This window comes from Triturus cristatus, chromosome 5_2, assembly GCF_964204655.1.
Source record: "Triturus cristatus chromosome 5_2, aTriCri1.1, whole genome shotgun sequence".
Taxonomy (NCBI): Eukaryota; Metazoa; Chordata; class Amphibia; order Caudata; family Salamandridae; genus Triturus; species Triturus cristatus.
This window is the reverse complement of record NC_140588.1, coordinates 553,346,007-553,369,695: the sequence shown is the minus strand read 5'-3', so window position 1 is coordinate 553,369,695 and position 23,689 is coordinate 553,346,007. Positions and strand designations below refer to the sequence as shown.

The 23,689-nt window shown below is 33.5% G+C and overlaps 6 non-coding genes across 6 annotated transcripts; all 6 read left to right on the top strand.

Moving 5' to 3' along the window:
- The first annotated feature begins 4,068 nt into the window (after positions 1-4,068).
- TRNAQ-CUG (transfer RNA glutamine (anticodon CUG)) lies at positions 4,069-4,140 on the top strand. The gene has a single exon. It is a non-coding gene; the product is annotated as a tRNA-Gln (tRNA).
- A 2,445-nt stretch (positions 4,141-6,585) lies between these two features.
- TRNAQ-CUG (transfer RNA glutamine (anticodon CUG)) lies at positions 6,586-6,657 on the top strand. The gene has a single exon. It is a non-coding gene; the product is annotated as a tRNA-Gln (tRNA).
- A 4,962-nt stretch (positions 6,658-11,619) lies between these two features.
- Positions 11,620-11,691, top strand: TRNAQ-CUG (transfer RNA glutamine (anticodon CUG)). Its single transcript has one exon. It is a non-coding gene; the product is annotated as a tRNA-Gln (tRNA).
- A 2,445-nt stretch (positions 11,692-14,136) lies between these two features.
- TRNAQ-CUG (transfer RNA glutamine (anticodon CUG)) lies at positions 14,137-14,208 on the top strand. The gene has a single exon. It is a non-coding gene; the product is annotated as a tRNA-Gln (tRNA).
- A 4,962-nt stretch (positions 14,209-19,170) lies between these two features.
- On the top strand, positions 19,171-19,242 carry TRNAQ-CUG (transfer RNA glutamine (anticodon CUG)). Its single transcript has one exon. It is a non-coding gene; the product is annotated as a tRNA-Gln (tRNA).
- Positions 19,243-21,687: 2,445 nt separating this feature from the next.
- On the top strand, positions 21,688-21,759 carry TRNAQ-CUG (transfer RNA glutamine (anticodon CUG)). Its single transcript has one exon. It is a non-coding gene; the product is annotated as a tRNA-Gln (tRNA).
- The last annotated feature ends 1,930 nt before the right edge of the window (positions 21,760-23,689 follow it).

Sequence of the window (23,689 nt, the reverse complement as noted above, 5' to 3'; positions counted from 1 at the left end):
ACCTCCCATGTGAAAGGAGTGCAAACTGCTGCAGCAATGTGGAAATGTCAAAGTTTTTAATATTCTACTGTCAAAGAGAAACTGAATTGGATTGCTTTCCTATTCTGGTAAACTTTTGCATATTGAACTATGTTGGGGAAGGATGTTGCCCAAAAGACTCAAATAACGTTATAACTCTGTTGAACAGTGGTTTTTATGTGAGATAATATTTTTCAATGAAAGATAAGTTGCCCCCTGAGGCAAATCTCTTCTGTCAAAATGGAAAGCTCACCCTGGTACGGGAGGGTGGATGGTGTCGTGGTTAGCACTCTGGACTCTGAAAACAGGGATCTGAGTACAAATTTCAGTGGGACTTATCTGAACATTACAATTTTCTTTTCCATTCAGTTCTTAAAAGTTTTATTTGGAACAACATCACATTTACTTATAAACATGTAAAAATCAACCTGTACATATGTATCTCTGTATATATAGCTATATGTCTCTGTATATTTATAGGAACATATAAACATATAGATTATAAAAATAAATATAATTAGTGGAGGTGAAAATCATGAACAGTTGTTGCCTCTCAGCATTTGAAACATGAGTTTCTACTTCTTTCTCTTTTATATGTCCTGAAATTGAGATAGTCACTTTTTACTCATTATTGATCCAACAATACAGTTGATGTATACAAAGCATATCATATGATTTCTGAATGAAGTTCAAAAATGAGAATTTGATCAGTACCTGTCATGCCTCCGACCAAAAGCTTATATTTTACGATTGGAGATCAACTGTTGTAAATCAGCATGAAAAACATTTTCTTTTCACGATTTCCATACTAATATAAAACAACATTTTTACTAGCTGAATGAGATCATAATTTGGGTTCCTCTATGTTTGATTGAAGAAAACTTCTCATTCAAAATGTGCTATTTTCGCCTTATCAATAGCGGGAAAGCTTAAAAAAGTGATGCTGTGAATCACCCGTCTGAAATGCGTTTGAGAAAATCAGGATATGATTTTATAATGGCTAACTACTTTGTGAAGAAATTTGATGTCAAAGTATTGTAAAGTTTGTATTGATGTAACTTTTTCAAGCTGATGGACATTTTGAAAGCATTCAATAATTGACTCTTTCAACCTACTGGTGTTGGATTTGAGCTATCAATGAACAAAGATGAAGAAATGGAAAAGCTCAAGAGTAATAAAAAAAGTCCCTCCAAGGTTTCAAATCGGATCATTGGATGCAAAGTCCAAATTGCCAACCATTGCTCTATCGAGCCACCCATGCAGGAGACAGAGACATTGCTTCAGTAGTCTGGAAATGTAGACTGTTTTATTATGCTACAGGCAAAGATGAACATTGTGATATAACTTTTATATTCAGATAAACATTTGAATATTTAACACTTTTATAGAGAATATAGCTGAAAAGAATCAAATCACATTAAATCTCTATCCACTATGACCATTCAAATGAGATATCTTTTTATCAATATAAGAGAAGGACATCACTGATGCGCTCTCTTTTGTCTCAATGGAAAAGGCACTCTTGTGTGAGAGGGTTCCATGGTGTAATGGTTAGCACTGTGGACTCTGAATCCAGCGATCTGAGTTCAAATCTCGGTGGGACCTACTACAATTATGAGATTCACTGTTTAACTCATTTTTTAGAATTTGGTCTAGAAAAAACCTAATATCAATGTTTTATACTGATGCGTATGAACGCATAAGTATGTATAGATGCATACATAGCTTTATCCATCTAGATAGCTGTTAGACAATATGAACATATCAATTATTCATAAACATAAATATTGAAGCTGAACCTAGAAACTGTTCTTTCACATCCACATTGTAAACATGAGTTTATTTTCCTTTCTCATCTATATGGCCAGTAATGAGATAGTTCATTTTTGCTGATTTCTTAGCTGACAACATGCTGGACTTACACAGTGCATTTCATTGTGAATTTCTTTGAAAGTGAATTTCAGATTCACACCTTTAACATGTCTTTCAAAAGATTCAACTTTATTGGTTGTGGATTTACTGTTGAAAATCAGTGTGTAAAATCTTTGTACGTCTGAATTTCAAGATTATTATTCAAACTGCACATCTTCGGTCCCCGTAATACAAAGTTTGACTCCTCAAGTTTTGTTTTAATGAATGCTTTGCAATTAAAAAGTTCCTTGTTCCCCTTATCAATAACAGTAAGATTTTAAAAAGTAATGTCGTGCATCAGGCCCCTGTGATGAGTTTGAGAAACCAGAGTGAGATTGTAAAATCTCTCATTAGTTTGAGCCATTTAGTTTCCAGGTATTGTAAAAATTCTATTATTTGCTCACATCTAGTAAACTTTTAGAGTATAATCAATAAATTAATTTTTCACCCTACCGGTATTAGATATGTGATATTAATGAATACACTTGAAAGAAAATGATTTGGTCAAGAGTCATAAAATGGTCCTACCAAGATTTGAACTCGGATCTTTGGATTCAAAGTCCAAAGTGCTAACCATTACACCATGGAACCTCCCATGTGAAAGGATTGCAAACTGCTGCAGCAATGTGGAAATGTCAAAGTTTTTAATATTCTACTGTCAAAGAGAAACTGAATTGGATTGCTTTCCTATTCTGGTAAACTTTTGCATATTGAACTATGTTGGGGAAGGATGTTGCCCAAAAGACTCAAATAACGTTATAACTCTGTTGAACAGTGGTTTTTATGTGAGATAATATTTTTCAATGAAGGATAAGTTGCCCCCTGAGGCAAATCTCTTCTGTCAAAATGGAAAGCTCACCCTGGTACGGGAGGGTGGATGGTGTCGTGGTTAGCACTCTGGACTCTGAAAACAGGGATCTGAGTACAAATTTCAGTGGGACTTATCTGAACATTACAATTTTCTTTTCCATTCAGTTCTTAAAAGTTTTATTTGGAACAACATCACATTTACTTATAAACATGTAAAAATCAACCTGTACATATGTATCTCTGTATATATAGCTATATGTCTCTGTATATTTATAGGAACATATAAACATATAGATTATAAAAATAAATATAATTAGTGGAGGTGAAAATCATGAACAGTTGTTGCCTCTCAGCATTTGAAACATGAGTTTCTACTTCTTTCTCTTTTATATGTCCTGAAATTGAGATAGTCACTTTTTACTCATTATTGATCCAACAATACAGTTGATGTATACAAAGCATATCATATGATTTCTGAATGAAGTTCAAAAATGAGAATTTGATCAGTACCTGTCATGCCTCCGACCAAAAGCTTATATTTTACGATTGGAGATCAACTGTTGTAAATCAGCATGAAAAACATTTTCTTTTCACGATTTCCATACTAATATAAAACAACATTTTTACTAGCTGAATGAGATCATCATTTGGGTTCCTCTATGTTTGATTGAAGAAAACTTCTCATTCAAAATGTGCTATTTTCGCCTTATCAATAGCGGGAAAGCTTAAAAAAGTGATGCTGTGAATCACCCGTCTGAAATGCGTTTGAGAAAATCAGGATATGATTTTATAATGGCTAACTACTTTGTGAAGAAATTTGATGTCAAAGTATTGTAAAGTTTGTATTGATGTAACTTGTTCAAGCTGATGGACATTTTGAAAGCATTCAATAATTGACTCTTTCAACCTACTGGTGTTGGATTTGAGCTATCAATGAACAAAGATGAAGAAATGGAAAAGCTCAAGAGTAATAAAAAAAGTCCCTCCAAGGTTTCAAATCGGATCATTGGATGCAAAGTCCAAATTGCCAACCATTGCTCTATCGAGCCACCCATGCAGGAGACAGAGACATTGCTTCAGTAGTCTGGAAATGTAGACTGTTTTATTATGCTACAGGCAAAGATGAACATTGTGATATAACTTTTATATTCAGATAAACATTTGAATATTTAACACTTTTATAGAGAATATAGCTGAAAAGAATCAAATCACATTAAATCTCTATCCACTATGACCATTCAAATGAGATATCTTTTTATCAATATAAGAGAAGGACATCACTGATGCGCTCTCTTTTGTCTCAATGGAAAAGGCACTCTTGTGTGAGAGGGTTCCATGGTGTAATGGTTAGCACTCTGGACTCTGAATCCAGCGATCTGAGTTCAAATCTCGGTGGGACCTACTACAATTATGAGATTCACTGTTTAACTCATTTTTTAGAATTTGGTCTAGAAAAAACCTAATATCAATGTTTTATACTGATGCGTATGAACGCATAAGTATGTATAGATGCATACATAGCTTTATCCATCTAGATAGCTGTTAGACAATATGAACATATCAATTATTCATAAACATAAATATTGAAGCTGAACCTAGAAACTGTTCTTTCACATCCACATTGTAAACATGAGTTTATTTTCCTTTCTCATCTATATGGCCAGTAATGAGATAGTTCATTTTTGCTGATTTCTTAGCTGACAACATGCTGGACTTACACAGTGCATTTCATTGTGAATTTCTTTGAAAGTGAATTTCAGATTCACACCTTTAACATGTCTTTCAAAAGATTCAACTTTATTGGTTGTGGATTTACTGTTGAAAATCAGTGTGTAAAATCTTTGTACGTCTGAATTTCAAGATTATTATTCAAACTGCACATCTTCGGTCCCCGTAATACAAAGTTTGACTCCTCAAGTTTTGTTTTAATGAATGCTTTGCAATTAAAAAGTTCCTTGTTCCCCTTATCAATAACAGTAAGATTTTAAAAAGTAATGTCGTGCATCAGGCCCCTGTGATGAGTTTGAGAAACCAGAGTGAGTTTGTAAAATCTCTCATTAGTTTGAGCCATTTAGTTTCCAGGTATTGTAAAAATTCTATTATTTGCTCACATCTAGTAAACTTTTAGAGTATAATCAATAAATTAATTTTTCACCCTACCGGTATTAGATATGTGATATTAATGAATACACTTGAAAGAAAATGATTTGGTCAAGAGTCATAAAATGGTCCTACCGAGATTTGAACTCGGATCTTTGGATTCAAAGTCCAAAGTGCTAACCATTACACCATGGAACCTCCCATGTGAAAGGAGTGCAAACTGCTGCAGCAATGTGGAAATGTCAAAGTTTTTAATATTCTACTGTCAAAGAGAAACTGAATTGGATTGCTTTCCTATTCTGGTAAACTTTTGCATATTGAACTATGTTGGGGAAGGATGTTGCCCAAAAGACTCAAATAACGTTATAACTCTGTTGAACAGTGGTTTTTATGTGAGATAATATTTTTCAATGAAAGATAAGTTGCCCCCTGAGGCAAATCTCTTCTGTCAAAATGGAAAGCTCACCCTGGTACGGGAGGGTGGATGGTGTCGTGGTTAGCACTCTGGACTCTGAAAACAGGGATCTGAGTACAAATTTCAGTGGGACTTATCTGAACATTACAATTTTCTTTTCCATTCAGTTCTTAAAAGTTTTATTTGGAACAACATCACATTTACTTATAAACATGTAAAAATCAACCTGTACATATGTATCTCTGTATATATAGCTATATGTCTCTGTATATTTATAGGAACATATAAACATATAGATTATAAAAATAAATATAATTAGTGGAGGTGAAAATCATGAACAGTTGTTGCCTCTCAGCATTTGAAACATGAGTTTCTACTTCTTTCTCTTTTATATGTCCTGAAATTGAGATAGTCACTTTTTACTCATTATTGATCCAACAATACAGTTGATGTATACAAAGCATATCATATGATTTCTGAATGAAGTTCAAAAATGAGAATTTGATCAGTACCTGTCATGCCTCCGACCAAAAGCTTATATTTTACGATTGGAGATCAACTGTTGTAAATCAGCATGAAAAACATTTTCTTTTCACGATTTCCATACTAATATAAAACAACATTTTTACTAGCTGAATGAGATCATCATTTGGGTTCCTCTATGTTTGATTGAAGAAAACTTCTCATTCAAAATGTGCTATTTTCGCCTTATCAATAGCGGGAAAGCTTAAAAAAGTGATGCTGTGAATCACCCGTCTGAAATGCGTTTGAGAAAATCAGGATATGATTTTATAATGGCTAACTACTTTGTGAAGAAATTTGATGTCAAAGTATTGTAAAGTTTGTATTGATGTAACTTGTTCAAGCTGATGGACATTTTGAAAGCATTCAATAATTGACTCTTTCAACCTACTGGTGTTGGATTTGAGCTATCAATGAACAAAGATGAAGAAATGGAAAAGCTCAAGAGTAATAAAAAAAGTCCCTCCAAGGTTTCAAATCGGATCATTGGATGCAAAGTCCAAATTGCCAACCATTGCTCTATCGAGCCACCCATGCAGGAGACAGAGACATTGCTTCAGTAGTCTGGAAATGTAGACTGTTTTATTATGCTACAGGCAAAGATGAACATTGTGATATAACTTTTATATTCAGATAAACATTTGAATATTTAACACTTTTATAGAGAATATAGCTGAAAAGAATCAAATCACATTAAATCTCTATCCACTATGACCATTCAAATGAGATATCTTTTTATCAATATAAGAGAAGGACATCACTGATGCGCTCTCTTTTGTCTCAATGGAAAAGGCACTCTTGTGTGAGAGGGTTCCATGGTGTAATGGTTAGCACTCTGGACTCTGAATCCAGCGATCTGAGTTCAAATCTCGGTGGGACCTACTACAATTATGAGATTCACTGTTTAACTCATTTTTTAGAATTTGGTCTAGAAAAAACCTAATATCAATGTTTTATACTGATGCGTATGAACGCATAAGTATGTATAGATGCATACATAGCTTTATCCATCTAGATAGCTGTTAGACAATATGAACATATCAATTATTCATAAACATAAATATTGAAGCTGAACCTAGAAACTGTTCTTTCACATCCACATTGTAAACATGAGTTTATTTTCCTTTCTCATCTATATGGCCAGTAATGAGATAGTTCATTTTTGCTGATTTCTTAGCTGACAACATGCTGGACTTACACAGTGCATTTCATTGTGAATTTCTTTGAAAGTGAATTTCAGATTCACACCTTTAACATGTCTTTCAAAAGATTCAACTTTATTGGTTGTGGATTTACTGTTGAAAATCAGTGTGTAAAATCTTTGTACGTCTGAATTTCAAGATTATTATTCAAACTGCACATCTTCGGTCCCCGTAATACAAAGTTTGACTCCTCAAGTTTTGTTTTAATGAATGCTTTGCAATTAAAAAGTTCCTTGTTCCCCTTATCAATAACAGTAAGATTTTAAAAAGTAATGTCGTGCATCAGGCCCCTGTGATGAGTTTGAGAAACCAGAGTGAGTTTGTAAAATCTCTCATTAGTTTGAGCCATTTAGTTTCCAGGTATTGTAAAAATTCTATTATTTGCTCACATCTAGTAAACTTTTAGAGTATAATCAATAAATTAATTTTTCACCCTACCGGTATTAGATATGTGATATTAATGAATACACTTGAAAGAAAATGATTTGGTCAAGAGTCATAAAATGGTCCTACCGAGATTTGAACTCGGATCTTTGGATTCAAAGTCCAAAGTGCTAACCATTACACCATGGAACCTCCCATGTGAAAGGAGTGCAAACTGCTGCAGCAATGTGGAAATGTCAAAGTTTTTAATATTCTACTGTCAAAGAGAAACTGAATTGGATTGCTTTCCTATTCTGGTAAACTTTTGCATATTGAACTATGTTGGGGAAGGATGTTGCCCAAAAGACTCAAATAACGTTATAACTCTGTTGAACAGTGGTTTTTATGTGAGATAATATTTTTCAATGAAAGATAAGTTGCCCCCTGAGGCAAATCTCTTCTGTCAAAATGGAAAGCTCACCCTGGTACGGGAGGGTGGATGGTGTCGTGGTTAGCACTCTGGACTCTGAAAACAGGGATCTGAGTACAAATTTCAGTGGGACTTATCTGAACATTACAATTTTCTTTTCCATTCAGTTCTTAAAAGTTTTATTTGGAACAACATCACATTTACTTATAAACATGTAAAAATCAACCTGTACATATGTATCTCTGTATATATAGCTATATGTCTCTGTATATTTATAGGAACATATAAACATATAGATTATAAAAATAAATATAATTAGTGGAGGTGAAAATCATGAACAGTTGTTGCCTCTCAGCATTTGAAACATGAGTTTCTACTTCTTTCTCTTTTATATGTCCTGAAATTGAGATAGTCACTTTTTACTCATTATTGATCCAACAATACAGTTGATGTATACAAAGCATATCATATGATTTCTGAATGAAGTTCAAAAATGAGAATTTGATCAGTACCTGTCATGCCTCCGACCAAAAGCTTATATTTTACGATTGGAGATCAACTGTTGTAAATCAGCATGAAAAACATTTTCTTTTCACGATTTCCATACTAATATAAAACAACATTTTTACTAGCTGAATGAGATCATAATTTGGGTTCCTCTATGTTTGATTGAAGAAAACTTCTCATTCAAAATGTGCTATTTTCGCCTTATCAATAGCGGGAAAGCTTAAAAAAGTGATGCTGTGAATCACCCGTCTGAAATGCGTTTGAGAAAATCAGGATATGATTTTATAATGGCTAACTACTTTGTGAAGAAATTTGATGTCAAAGTATTGTAAAGTTTGTATTGATGTAACTTGTTCAAGCTGATGGACATTTTGAAAGCATTCAATAATTGACTCTTTCAACCTACTGGTGTTGGATTTGAGCTATCAATGAACAAAGATGAAGAAATGGAAAAGCTCAAGAGTAATAAAAAAAGTCCCTCCAAGGTTTCAAATCGGATCATTGGATGCAAAGTCCAAATTGCCAACCATTGCTCTATCGAGCCACCCATGCAGGAGACAGAGACATTGCTTCAGTAGTCTGGAAATGTAGACTGTTTTATTATGCTACAGGCAAAGATGAACATTGTGATATAACTTTTATATTCAGATAAACATTTGAATATTTAACACTTTTATAGAGAATATAGCTGAAAAGAATCAAATCACATTAAATCTCTATCCACTATGACCATTCAAATGAGATATCTTTTTATCAATATAAGAGAAGGACATCACTGATGCGCTCTCTTTTGTCTCAATGGAAAAGGCACTCTTGTGTGAGAGGGTTCCATGGTGTAATGGTTAGCACTGTGGACTCTGAATCCAGCGATCTGAGTTCAAATCTCGGTGGGACCTACTACAATTATGAGATTCACTGTTTAACTCATTTTTTAGAATTTGGTCTAGAAAAAACCTAATATCAATGTTTTATACTGATGCGTATGAACGCATAAGTATGTATAGATGCATACATAGCTTTATCCATCTAGATAGCTGTTAGACAATATGAACATATCAATTATTCATAAACATAAATATTGAAGCTGAACCTAGAAACTGTTCTTTCACATCCACATTGTAAACATGAGTTTATTTTCCTTTCTCATCTATATGGCCAGTAATGAGATAGTTCATTTTTGCTGATTTCTTAGCTGACAACATGCTGGACTTACACAGTGCATTTCATTGTGAATTTCTTTGAAAGTGAATTTCAGATTCACACCTTTAACATGTCTTTCAAAAGATTCAACTTTATTGGTTGTGGATTTACTGTTGAAAATCAGTGTGTAAAATCTTTGTACGTCTGAATTTCAAGATTATTATTCAAACTGCACATCTTCGGTCCCCGTAATACAAAGTTTGACTCCTCAAGTTTTGTTTTAATGAATGCTTTGCAATTAAAAAGTTCCTTGTTCCCCTTATCAATAACAGTAAGATTTTAAAAAGTAATGTCGTGCATCAGGCCCCTGTGATGAGTTTGAGAAACCAGAGTGAGTTTGTAAAATCTCTCATTAGTTTGAGCCATTTAGTTTCCAGGTATTGTAAAAATTCTATTATTTGCTCACATCTAGTAAACTTTTAGAGTATAATCAATAAATTAATTTTTCACCCTACCGGTATTAGATATGTGATATTAATGAATACACTTGAAAGAAAATGATTTGGTCAAGAGTCATAAAATGGTCCTACCGAGATTTGAACTCGGATCTTTGGATTCAAAGTCCAAAGTGCTAACCATTACACCATGGAACCTCCCATGTGAAAGGATTGCAAACTGCTGCAGCAATGTGGAAATGTCAAAGTTTTTAATATTCTACTGTCAAAGAGAAACTGAATTGGATTGCTTTCCTATTCTGGTAAACTTTTGCATATTGAACTATGTTGGGGAAGGATGTTGCCCAAAAGACTCAAATAACGTTATAACTCTGTTGAACAGTGGTTTTTATGTGAGATAATATTTTTCAATGAAGGATAAGTTGCCCCCTGAGGCAAATCTCTTCTGTCAAAATGGAAAGCTCACCCTGGTACGGGAGGGTGGATGGTGTCGTGGTTAGCACTCTGGACTCTGAAAACAGGGATCTGAGTACAAATTTCAGTGGGACTTATCTGAACATTACAATTTTCTTTTCCATTCAGTTCTTAAAAGTTTTATTTGGAACAACATCACATTTACTTATAAACATGTAAAAATCAACCTGTACATATGTATCTCTGTATATATAGCTATATGTCTCTGTATATTTATAGGAACATATAAACATATAGATTATAAAAATAAATATAATTAGTGGAGGTGAAAATCATGAACAGTTGTTGCCTCTCAGCATTTGAAACATGAGTTTCTACTTCTTTCTCTTTTATATGTCCTGAAATTGAGATAGTCACTTTTTACTCATTATTGATCCAACAATACAGTTGATGTATACAAAGCATATCATATGATTTCTGAATGAAGTTCAAAAATGAGAATTTGATCAGTACCTGTCATGCCTCCGACCAAAAGCTTATATTTTACGATTGGAGATCAACTGTTGTAAATCAGCATGAAAAACATTTTCTTTTCACGATTTCCATACTAATATAAAACAACATTTTTACTAGCTGAATGAGATCATCATTTGGGTTCCTCTATGTTTGATTGAAGAAAACTTCTCATTCAAAATGTGCTATTTTCGCCTTATCAATAGCGGGAAAGCTTAAAAAAGTGATGCTGTGAATCACCCGTCTGAAATGCGTTTGAGAAAATCAGGATATGATTTTATAATGGCTAACTACTTTGTGAAGAAATTTGATGTCAAAGTATTGTAAAGTTTGTATTGATGTAACTTGTTCAAGCTGATGGACATTTTGAAAGCATTCAATAATTGACTCTTTCAACCTACTGGTGTTGGATTTGAGCTATCAATGAACAAAGATGAAGAAATGGAAAAGCTCAAGAGTAATAAAAAAAGTCCCTCCAAGGTTTCAAATCGGATCATTGGATGCAAAGTCCAAATTGCCAACCATTGCTCTATCGAGCCACCCATGCAGGAGACAGAGACATTGCTTCAGTAGTCTGGAAATGTAGACTGTTTTATTATGCTACAGGCAAAGATGAACATTGTGATATAACTTTTATATTCAGATAAACATTTGAATATTTAACACTTTTATAGAGAATATAGCTGAAAAGAATCAAATCACATTAAATCTCTATCCACTATGACCATTCAAATGAGATATCTTTTTATCAATATAAGAGAAGGACATCACTGATGCGCTCTCTTTTGTCTCAATGGAAAAGGCACTCTTGTGTGAGAGGGTTCCATGGTGTAATGGTTAGCACTCTGGACTCTGAATCCAGCGATCTGAGTTCAAATCTCGGTGGGACCTACTACAATTATGAGATTCACTGTTTAACTCATTTTTTAGAATTTGGTCTAGAAAAAACCTAATATCAATGTTTTATACTGATGCGTATGAACGCATAAGTATGTATAGATGCATACATAGCTTTATCCATCTAGATAGCTGTTAGACAATATGAACATATCAATTATTCATAAACATAAATATTGAAGCTGAACCTAGAAACTGTTCTTTCACATCCACATTGTAAACATGAGTTTATTTTCCTTTCTCATCTATATGGCCAGTAATGAGATAGTTCATTTTTGCTGATTTCTTAGCTGACAACATGCTGGACTTACACAGTGCATTTCATTGTGAATTTCTTTGAAAGTGAATTTCAGATTCACACCTTTAACATGTCTTTCAAAAGATTCAACTTTATTGGTTGTGGATTTACTGTTGAAAATCAGTGTGTAAAATCTTTGTACGTCTGAATTTCAAGATTATTATTCAAACTGCACATCTTCGGTCCCCGTAATACAAAGTTTGACTCCTCAAGTTTTGTTTTAATGAATGCTTTGCAATTAAAAAGTTCCTTGTTCCCCTTATCAATAACAGTAAGATTTTAAAAAGTAATGTCGTGCATCAGGCCCCTGTGATGAGTTTGAGAAACCAGAGTGAGTTTGTAAAATCTCTCATTAGTTTGAGCCATTTAGTTTCCAGGTATTGTAAAAATTCTATTATTTGCTCACATCTAGTAAACTTTTAGAGTATAATCAATAAATTAATTGTTCACCCTACCGGTATTAGATATGTGATATTAATGAATACACTTGAAAGAAAATGATTTGGTCAAGAGTCATAAAATGGTCCCACCGAGATTTGAACTCGGATCTTTGGATTCAAAGTCCAAAGTGCTAACCATTACTCCATGGAACCTCCCATGTGAAAGGAGTGCAAACTGCTGCAGCAATGTGGAAATGTCAAAGTTTTTAATATTCTACTGTCAAAGAGAAACTGAATTGGATTGCTTTCCTATTCTGGTAAACTTTTGCATATTGAACTATGTTGGGGAAGGATGTTGCCCAAAAGACTCAAATAACGTTATAACTCTATTGAACAGTGGTTTTTATGTGAGATAATATTTTTCAATGAAAGATAAGTTGCCCCCTGAGGCAAATCTCTTCTGTCAAAATGGAAAGCTCACCCTGGTACGGGAGGATGGATGGTGTCGTGGTTAGCACTCTGGACTATGAAAACAGGGATCTGAGTACAAATTTCAGTGGGACTTATCTGAACATTACAATTTTCTTTTCCATTCAGTTCTTAAAAGTTTTATTTGGAACAACATCACATTTACTTATAAACATGTAAAAATCAACCTGTACATATGTATCTCTGTATATATAGCTATATGTCTCTGTATATTTATAGGAACATATAAACATATAGATTATAAAAATAAATATAATTAGTGGAGGTGAAAATCATGAACAGTTGTTGCCTCTCAGCATTTGAAACATGAGTTTCTACTTCTTTCTCTTTTATATGTCCTGAAATTGAGATAGTCACTTTTTACTCATTATTGATCCAACAATACAGTTGATGTATACAAAGCATATCATATGATTTCTGAATGAAGTTCAAAAATGAGAATTTGATCAGTACCTGTCATGCCTCCGACCAAAAGCTTATATTTTACGATTGGAGATCAACTGTTGTAAATCAGCATGAAAAACATTTTCTTTTCACGATTTCCATACTAATATAAAACAACATTTTTACTAGCTGAATGAGATCATCATTTGGGTTCCTCTATGTTTGATTGAAGAAAACTTCTCATTCAAAATGTGCTATTTTCGCCTTATCAATAGCGGGAAAGCTTAAAAAAGTGATGCTGTGAATCACCCGTCTGAAATGCGTTTGAGAAAATCAGGATATGATTTTATAATGGCTAACTACTTTGTGAAGAAATTTGATGTCAAAGTATTGTAAAGTTTGTATTGATGTAACTTGTTCAAGCTGATGGACATTTTGAAAGCATTCAATAATTGACTCTTTCAACCTACTGGTGTTGGATTTGAGCTATCAATGAACAAAGATGAAGAAATGGAAAAGCTCAAGAGTAATAAAAAAAGTCCCTCCAAGGTTTCAAATCGGATCATTGGATGCAAAGTCCAAATTGCCAACCATTGCTCTATCGAGCCACCCATGCAGGAGACAGAGACATTGCTTCAGTAGTCTGGAAATGTAGACTGTTTTATTATGCTACAGGCAAAGATGAACATTGTGATATAACTTTTATATTCAGATAAACATTTGAATATTTAACACTTTTATAGAGAATATAGCTGAAAAGAATCAAATCACATTAAATCTCTATCCACTATGACCATTCAAATGAGATATCTTTTTATCAATATAAGAGAAGGACATCACTGATGCGCTCTCTTTTGTTTTAATGGAAAAGGCACTCTTGTGTGAGAGGGTTCCATGGTGTAATGGTTAGCACTCTGGACTCTGAATCCAGCGATCCGAGTTCAAATCTCGGTGGGACCTACTACAATTATGAGATTCACTGTTTAACTCATTTTTTAGAATTTGGTCTAGAAAAAACCTAATATCAATGTTTTATACTGATGCGTATGAACGCATAAGTATGTATAGATGCATACATAGCTTTATCCATCTAGATAGCTGTTAGACAATATAAACATATCAATTATTCATAAACATAAATATTGAAGCTGAACCTAGAAACTGTTCTTTCACATCCACATTGTAAACATGAGTTTATTTTCCTTTCTCATCTATATGGCCAGTAATGAGATAGTTCATTTTTGCTGATTTCTTAGCTGACAACATGCTGGACTTACACAGTGAATTTCATTGTGAATTTCTTTGAAAGTGAATTTCAGATTCACACCTTTAACATGTCTTTCAAAAGATTCAACTTTATTGGTTGTGGATTTACTGTTGAAAATCAGTGTGTAAAATCTTTGTATGTCTGAATTTCAAGATTATTATTCAAACTGCACATCTTCGGTCCCCGTAATACAAAGTTTGACTCCTCAAGTTTTGTTTTAATGAATGCTTTGCAATTAAAAAGTTCCTTGTTCCCCTTATCAATAACAGTAAGATTTTAAAAAGTAATGTCGTGCATCAGGCCCCTGTGATGAGTTTGAGAAACCAGAGTGAGTTTGTAAAATCTCTCATTAGTTTGAGCCATTTAGTTTCCAGGTATTGTAAAAATTCTATTATTTGCTCACATCTAGTAAACTTTTAGAGTATAATCAATAAATTAATTGTTCACCCTACCGGTATTAGATATGTGATATTAATGAATACACTTGAAAGAAAATGATTTGGTCAAGAGTCATAAAATGGTCCTACCGAGATTTGAACTCGGATCTTTGGATTCAAAGTCCAAAGTGCTAACCATTACACCATGGAACCTCCCATGTGAAAGGAGTGCAAACTGCTGCAGCAATGTGGAAATGTCAAAGTTTTTAATATTCTACTGTCAAAGAGAAACTGAATTGGATTGCTTTCCTATTCTGGTAAACTTTTGCATATTGAACTATGTTGGGGAAGGATGTTGCCCAAAAGACTCAAATAACGTTATAACTCTGTTGAACAGTGGTTTTTATGTGAGATAATATTTTTCAATGAAAGATAAGTTGCCCCCTGAGGCAAATCTCTTCTGTCAAAATGGAAAGCTCACCCTGGTACGGGAGGGTGGATGGTGTCGTGGTTAGCACTCTGGACTCTGAAAACAGGGATCTGAGTACAAATTTCAGTGGGACTTATCTGAACATTACAATTTTCTTTTCCATTCAGTTCTTAAAAGTTTTATTTGGAACAACATCACATTTACTTATAAACATGTAAAAATCAACCTGTACATATGTATCTCTGTATATATAGCTATATGTCTCTGTATATTTATAGGAACATATAAACATATAGATTATAAAAATAAATATAATTAGTGGAGGTGAAAATCATGAACAGTTGTTGCCTCTCAGCATTTGAAACATGAGTTTCTACTTCTTTCTCTTTTATATGTCCTGAAATTGAGATAGTCACTTTTTACTCATTATTGATCCAACAATACAGTTGATGTATACAAAGCATATCATATGATTTCTGAATGAAGTTCAAAAATGAGAATTTGATCAGTACCTGTCATGCCTCCGACCAAAAGCTTATATTTTACGATTGGAGATCAACTGTTGTAAATCAGCATGAAAAACATTTTCTTTTCACGATTTCCATACTAATATAAAACAACATTTTTACTAGCTGAATGAGATCATAATTTGGGTTCCTCTATGTTTGATTGAAGAAAACTTCTCATTCAAAATGTGCTATTTTCGCCTTATCAATAGCGGGAAAGCTTAAAAAAGTGATGCTGTGAATCACCCGTCTGAAATGCGTTTGAGAAAATCAGGATATGATTTTATAATGGCTAACTACTTTGTGAAGAAATTTGATGTCAAAGTATTGTAAAGTTTGTATTGATGTAACTTGTTCAAGCTGATGGACATTTTGAAAGCATTCAATAATTGACTCTTTCAACCTACTGGTGTTGGATTTGAGCTATCAATGAACAAAGATGAAGAAATGGAAAAGCTCAAGAGTAATAAAAAAAGTCCCTCCAAGGTTTCAAATCGGATCATTGGATGCAAAGTCCAAATTGCCAACCATTGCTCTATCGAGCCACCCATGCAGGAGACAGAGACATTGCTTCAGTAGTCTGGAAATGTAGACTGTTTTATTATGCTACAGGCAAAGATGAACATTGTGATATAACTTTTATATTCAGATAAACATTTGAATATTTAACACTTTTATAGAGAATATAGCTGAAAAGAATCAAATCACATTAAATCTCTATCCACTATGACCATTCAAATGAGATATCTTTTTATCAATATAAGAGAAGGACATCACTGATGCGCTCTCTTTTGTCTCAATGGAAAAGGCACTCTTGTGTGAGAGGGTTCCATGGTGTAATGGTTAGCACTGTGGACTCTGAATCCAGCGATCTGAGTTCAAATCTCGGTGGGACCTACTACAATTATGAGATTCACTGTTTAACTCATTTTTTAGAATTTGGTCTAGAAAAAACCTAATATCAATGTTTTATACTGATGCGTATGAACGCATAAGTATGTATAGATGCATACATAGCTTTATCCATCTAGATAGCTGTTAGACAATATGAACATATCAATTATTCATAAACATAAATATTGAAGCTGAACCTAGAAACTGTTCTTTCACATCCACATTGTAAACATGAGTTTATTTTCCTTTCTCATCTATATGGCCAGTAATGAGATAGTTCATTTTTGCTGATTTCTTAGCTGACAACATGCTGGACTTACACAGTGCATTTCATTGTGAATTTCTTTGAAAGTGAATTTCAGATTCACACCTTTAACATGTCTTTCAAAAGATTCAACTTTATTGGTTGTGGATTTACTGTTGAAAATCAGTGTGTAAAATCTTTGTACGTCTGAATTTCAAGATTATTATTCAAACTGCACATCTTCGGTCCCCGTAATACAAAGTTTGACTCCTCAAGTTTTGTTTTAATGAATGCTTTGCAATTAAAAAGTTCCTTGTTCCCCTTATCAATAACAGTAAGATTTTAAAAAGTAATGTCGTGCATCAGGCCCCTGTGATGAGTTTGAGAAACCAGAGTGAGTTTGTAAAATCTCTCATTAGTTTGAGCCATTTAGTTTCCAGGTATTGTAAAAATTCTATTATTTGCTCACATCTAGTAAACTTTTAGAGTATAATCAATAAATTAATTTTTCACCCTACCGGTATTAGATATGTGATATTAATGAATACACTTGAAAGAAAATGATTTGGTCAAGAGTCATAAAATGGTCCTACCGAGATTTGAACTCGGATCTTTGGATTCAAAGTCCAAAGTGCTAACCATTACACCATGGAACCTCCCATGTGAAAGGATTGCAAACTGCTGCAGCAATGTGGAAATGTCAAAGTTTTTAATATTCTACTGTCAAAGAGAAACTGAATTGGATTGCTTTCCTATTCTGGTAAACTTTTGCATATTGAACTATGTTGGGGAAGGATGTTGCCCAAAAGACTCAAATAACGTTATAACTCTGTTGAACAGTGGTTTTTATGTGAGATAATATTTTTCAATGAAGGATAAGTTGCCCCCTGAGGCAAATCTCTTCTGTCAAAATGGAAAGCTCACCCTGGTACGGGAGGGTGGATGGTGTCGTGGTTAGCACTCTGGACTCTGAAAACAGGGATCTGAGTACAAATTTCAGTGGGACTTATCTGAACATTACAATTTTCTTTTCCATTCAGTTCTTAAAAGTTTTATTTGGAACAACATCACATTTACTTATAAACATGTAAAAATCAACCTGTACATATGTATCTCTGTATATATAGCTATATGTCTCTGTATATTTATAGGAACATATAAACATATAGATTATAAAAATAAATATAATTAGTGGAGGTGAAAATCATGAACAGTTGTTGCCTCTCAGCATTTGAAACATGAGTTTCTACTTCTTTCTCTTTTATATGTCCTGAAATTGAGATAGTCACTTTTTACTCATTATTGATCCAACAATACAGTTGATGTATACAAAGCATATCATATGATTTCTGAATGAAGTTCAAAAATGAGAATTTGATCAGTACCTGTCATGCCTCCGACCAAAAGCTTATATTTTACGATTGGAGATCAACTGTTGTAAATCAGCATGAAAAACATTTTCTTTTCACGATTTCCATACTAATATAAAACAACATTTTTACTAGCTGAATGAGATCATCATTTGGGTTCCTCTATGTTTGATTGAAGAAAACTTCTCATTCAAAATGTGCTATTTTCGCCTTATCAATAGCGGGAAAGCTTAAAAAAGTGATGCTGTGAATCACCCGTCTGAAATGCGTTTGAGAAAATCAGGATATGATTTTATAATGGCTAACTACTTTGTGAAGAAATTTGATGTCAAAGTATTGTAAAGTTTGTATTGATGTAACTTGTTCAAGCTGATGGACATTTTGAAAGCATTCAATAATTGACTCTTTCAACCTACTGGTGTTGGATTTGAGCTATCAATGAACAAAGATGAAGAAATGGAAAAGCTCAAGAGTAATAAAAAAAGTCCCTCCAAGGTTTCAAATCGGATCATTGGATGCAAAGTCCAAATTGCCAACCATTGCTCTATCGAGCCACCCATGCAGGAGACAGAGACATTGCTTCAGTAGTCTGGAAATGTAGACTGTTTTATTATGCTACAGGCAAAGATGAACATTGTGATATAACTTTTATATTCAGATAAACATTTGAATATTTAACACTTTTATAGAGAATATAGCTGAAAAGAATCAAATCACATTAAATCTCTATCCACTATGACCATTCAAATGAGATATCTTTTTATCAATATAAGAGAAGGACATCACTGATGCGCTCTCTTTTGTCTCAATGGAAAAGGCACTCTTGTGTGAGAGGGTTCCATGGTGTAATGGTTAGCACTCTGGACTCTGAATCCAGCGATCTGAGTTCAAATCTCGGTGGGACCTACTACAATTATGAGATTCACTGTTTAACTCATTTTTTAGAATTTGGTCTAGAAAAAACCTAATATCAATGTTTTATACTGATGCGTATGAACGCATAAGTATGTATAGATGCATACATAGCTTTATCCATCTAGATAGCTGTTAGACAATATGAACATATCAATTATTCATAAACATAAATATTGAAGCTGAACCTAGAAACTGTTCTTTCACATCCACATTGTAAACATGAGTTTATTTTCCTTTCTCATCTATATGGCCAGTAATGAGATAGTTCATTTTTGCTGATTTCTTAGCTGACAACATGCTGGACTTACACAGTGCATTTCATTGTGAATTTCTTTGAAAGTGAATTTCAGATTCACACCTTTAACATGTCTTTCAAAAGATTCAACTTTATTGGTTGTGGATTTACTGTTGAAAATCAGTGTGTAAAATCTTTGTACGTCTGAATTTCAAGATTATTATTCAAACTGCACATCTTCGGTCCCCGTAATACAAAGTTTGACTCCTCAAGTTTTGTTTTAATGAATGCTTTGCAATTAAAAAGTTCCTTGTTCCCCTTATCAATAACAGTAAGATTTTAAAAAGTAATGTCGTGCATCAGGCCCCTGTGATGAGTTTGAGAAACCAGAGTGAGTTTGTAAAATCTCTCATTAGTTTGAGCCATTTAGTTTCCAGGTATTGTAAAAATTCTATTATTTGCTCACATCTAGTAAACTTTTAGAGTATAATCAATAAATTAATTGTTCACCCTACCGGTATTAGATATGTGATATTAATGAATACACTTGAAAGAAAATGATTTGGTCAAGAGTCATAAAATGGTCCCACCGAGATTTGAACTCGGATCTTTGGATTCAAAGTCCAAAGTGCTAACCATTACTCCATGGAACCTCCCATGTGAAAGGAGTGCAAACTGCTGCAGCAATGTGGAAATGTCAAAGTTTTTAATATTCTACTGTCAAAGAGAAACTGAATTGGATTGCTTTCCTATTCTGGTAAACTTTTGCATATTGAACTATGTTGGGGAAGGATGTTGCCCAAAAGACTCAAATAACGTTATAACTCTATTGAACAGTGGTTTTTATGTGAGATAATATTTTTCAATGAAAGATAAGTTGCCCCCTGAGGCAAATCTCTTCTGTCAAAATGGAAAGCTCACCCTGGTACGGGAGGATGGATGGTGTCGTGGTTAGCACTCTGGACTATGAAAACAGGGATCTGAGTACAAATTTCAGTGGGACTTATCTGAACATTACAATTTTCTTTTCCATTCAGTTCTTAAAAGTTTTATTTGGAACAACATCACATTTACTTATAAACATGTAAAAATCAACCTGTACATATGTATCTCTGTATATATAGCTATATGTCTCTGTATATTTATAGGAACATATAAACATATCGATTATAAAAATAAATATAATTAGTGGAGGTGAAAATCATGAACAGTTGTTGCCTCTCAGCATTTGAAACATGAGTTTCTACTTCTTTCTCTTTTATATGTCCTGAAATTGAGATAGTCACTTTTTACTCATTATTGATCCAACAATACAGTTGATGTATACAAAGCATATCATATGATTTCTGAATGAAGTTCAAAAATGAGAATTTGATCAGTACCTGTCATGCCTCCGACCAAAAGCTTATATTTTACGATTGGAGATCAACTGTTGTAAATCAGCATGAAAAACATTTTCTTTTCACGATTTCCATACTAATATAAAACAACATTTTTACTAGCTGAATGAGATCATCATTTGGGTTCCTCTATGTTTGATTGAAGAAAACTTCTCATTCAAAATGTGCTATTTTCGCCTTATCAATAGCGGGAAAGCTTAAAAAAGTGATGCTGTGAATCACCCGTCTGAAATGCGTTTGAGAAAATCAGGATATGATTTTATAATGGCTAACTACTTTGTGAAGAAATTTGATGTCAAAGTATTGTAAAGTTTGTATTGATGTAACTTGTTCAAGCTGATGGACATTTTGAAAGCATTCAATAATTGACTCTTTCAACCTACTGGTGTTTGATTTGAGCTATCAATGAACAAAGATGAAGAAATGGAAAAGCTCAAGAGTAATAAAAAAAGTCCCTCCAAGGTTTCAAATCGGATCATTGGATGCAAAGTCCAAATTGCCAACCATTGCTCTATCGAGCCACCCATGCAGGAGACAGAGACATTGCTTCAGTAGTCTGGAAATGTAGACTGTTTTATTATGCTACAGGCAAAGATGAACATTGTGATATAACTTTTATATTCAGATAAACATTTGAATATTTAACACTTTTATAGAGAATATAGCTGAAAAGAATCAAATCACATTAAATCTCTATCCACTATGACCATTCAAATGAGATATCTTTTTATCAATATAAGAGAAGGACATCACTGATGCGCTCTCTTTTGTCTCAATGGAAAAGGCACTCTTGTGTGAGAGGGTTCCATGGTGTAATGGTTAGCACTCTGGACTCTGAATCCAGCGATCTGAGTTCAAATCTCGGTGGGACCTACTACAATTATGAGATTCACTGTTTAACTCATTTTTTAGAATTTGGTCTAGAAAAAACCTAATATCAATGTTTTATACTGATGCGTATGAACGCATAAGTATGTATAGATGCATACATAGCTTTATCCATCTAGATAGCTGTTAGACAATATGAACATATCAATTATTCATAAACATAAATATTGAAGCTGAACCTAGAAACTGTTCTTTCACATCCACATTGTAAACATGAGTTTATTTTCCTTTCTCATCTATATGGCCAGTAATGAGATAGTTCATTTTTGCTGATTTCTTAGCTGACAACATGCTGGACTTACACAGTGCATTTCATTGTGAATTTCTTTGAAAGTGAATTTCAGATTCACACCTTTAACATGTCTTTCAAAAGATTCAACTTTATTGGTTGTGGATTTACTGTTGAAAATCAGTGTGTAAAATCTTTGTACGTCTGAATTTCAAGATTATTATTCAAACTGCACATCTTCGGTCCCCGTAATACAAAGTTTGACTCCTCAAGTTTTGTTTTAATGAATGCTTTGCAATTAAAAAGTTCCTTGTTCCCCTTATCAATAACAGTAAGATTTTAAAAAGTAATGTCGTGCATCAGGCCCCTGTGATGAGTTTGAGAAACCAGAGTGAGTTTGTAAAATCTCTCATTAGTTTGAGCCATTTAGTTTCCAGGTATTGTAAAAATTCTATTATTTGCTCACATCTAGTAAACTTTTAGAGTATAATCAATAAATTAATTGTTCACCCTACCGGTATTAGATATGTGATATTAATGAATACACTTGAAAGAAAATGATTTGGTCAAGAGTCATAAAATGGTCCCACCGAGATTTGAACTCGGATCTTTGGATTCAAAGTCCAAAGTGCTAACCATTACTCCATGGAACCTCCCATGTGAAAGGAGTGCAAACTGCTGCAGCAATGTGGAAATGTCAAAGTTTTTAATATTCTACTGTCAAAGAGAAACTGAATTGGATTGCTTTCCTATTCTGGTAAACTTTTGCATATTGAACTATGTTGGGGAAGGATGTTGCCCAAAAGACTCAAATAACGTTATAACTCTATTGAACAGTGGTTTTTATGTGAGATAATATTTTTCAATGAAAGATAAGTTGCCCCCTGAGGCAAATCTCTTCTGTCAAAATGGAAAGCTCACCCTGGTACGGGAGGATGGATGGTGTCGTGGTTAGCACTCTGGACTATGAAAACAGGGATCTGAGTACAAATTTCAGTGGGACTTATCTGAACATTACAATTTTCTTTTCCATTCAGTTCTTAAAAGTTTTATTTGGAACAACATCACATTTACTTATAAACATGTAAAAATCAACCTGTACATATGTATCTCTGTATATATAGCTATATGTCTCTGTATATTTATAGGAACATATAAACATATAGATTATAAAAATAAATATAATTAGTGGAGGTGAAAATCATGAACAGTTGTTGCCTCTCAGCATTTGAAACATGAGTTTCTACTTCTTTCTCTTTTATATGTCCTGAAATTGAGATAGTCACTTTTTACTCATTATTGATCCAACAATACAGTTGATGTATACAAAGCATATCATATGATTTCTGAATGAAGTTCAAAAATGAGAATTTGATCAGTACCTGTCATGCCTCCGACCAAAAGCTTATATTTTACGATTGGAGATCAACTGTTGTAAATCAGCATGAAAAACATTTTCTTTTCACGATTTCCATACTAATATAAAACAACATTTTTACTAGCTGAATGAGATCATCATTTGGGTTCCTCTATGTTTGATTGAAGAAAACTTCTCATTCAAAATGTGCTATTTTCGCCTTATCAATAGCGGGAAAGCTTAAAAAAGTGATGCTGTGAATCACCCGTCTGAAATGCGTTTGAGAAAATCAGGATATGATTTTATAATGGCTAACTACTTTGTGAAGA